We start from the raw sequence: 1,502 nt of genomic DNA, 5'->3' as shown, positions 1-1,502 counted from the left end.
AATTTTTGTGCGTGTTTTCATAGGAAAACCGACCTTGCTTCGACCGATGGCTCAGCCCCTTTGACATCTCTTCATCTGCAAAGAATTCTCGATGTGAAAATACAGAGACAAAAGGCTGATCTTTGAATAGGAAAAAGAGTGGATCTGTAGGATCCCAAATGAATTGCCTTATTCGAAAAAAGCCTTGTTCTTTGGAAGATCTATCTCGTGTCTGGTACTGCACAGTTCCACTCTGCAAGAACTCCGAATCATTCTCTTGTGTAAGATCTTCAATTGGTATCAGAGTCAGGTTGTTCTGATATTCTAAATTCCATTGATGTATTGAAATGCATTTACAGTCTTGGTGGGTTTTAAGCATATACATTACACTTAAATGTTAGATGTATTTGTGGATGTGAATTGATGGTTGTTTCTGGGATGATTGCCTCTGTTTACTGCTTTCTTTTACATTTCAAAGTTAATTTGTAAGGGCCCCTGTGTTTTTAGGCATTATTAACTTGCTATCGAGTCTGTATTCAAAGTGTTTGGAGTGTTTTGAGTCGTTCGTGATGAAGCTTCAAGGCATGGAGATGCAGTTTACTTCGAGGAAGATTACCAAGGGTTGGTCAGATCGTGAAGCCCAGGCTAAACGATCATTTAAATTTGGCTAGGCGATCGTGTTGAAAAGTTGTACTCTATCATGTAGTATTTGTTAAATGATCGTATGGCTGATGCTACACGATCAAGTAAAGAGTTTACTCGATCGTGTTGCGTTGGCTACTCGGTCATGTAAAGATGGGGGTAAATGATCACTGAGTATGGGATACTCATTGCATGGTAGGTACGTGCACTAAACGATCGAGTAGGCTAGCATGCTCATCGCTAGTCACTGGCTACTGGATCACTCGGTATGTGATACTCGACGCTTGCTCCTTGATCGTTTAGACGGTCATGCTTCATCCCATAGTTGTCATCTACTCGATCGTTTAGGCATGCATTATACTTGGTGCGCTATACGATCGAGTGGCTTTCCTGCTTCATCGCATGGTCAAAGGCATTCGATCCATACTACACGATCGTGGTTACTCGATCAACGTTACTCGATGATCACAAGGAAAAGCTACACGATCAAAGGAACGAGGCTTCGCCCGGGCGGTTCAAGACCCGGTTCACCTGTTTGAACTAATTGACTTGATTGTTAATGTAATAGATAATTTTAATTTCTGGTTCTTGAGGCATATCATCCCAGTCCATTAATATTTTTGATGAATGTACATGTGATGTATGTTTAAATTATATATCATATAGTATGCCATATAGTTTTAAATCTCACCATAGGTTATGCATTTATTCATGCATCATCTATATATTATAAGAGTTATAATATAGTAGCTTGCATGATCAAATTACATTAAAGCATGCTCATGCATCATCTTTATATTATAAGTGTTATAGTATAAGGGTGTATGAAAGCATGTATTACAATCTATATAAGAGTTATATATAGTAATGAATGAACATTG

This window comes from Benincasa hispida, chromosome 10, assembly GCF_009727055.1.
Source record: "Benincasa hispida cultivar B227 chromosome 10, ASM972705v1, whole genome shotgun sequence".
Classification (NCBI taxonomy): Eukaryota; Viridiplantae; Streptophyta; class Magnoliopsida; order Cucurbitales; family Cucurbitaceae; genus Benincasa; species Benincasa hispida.
Note: the sequence above shows the minus strand (reverse complement) of the source record.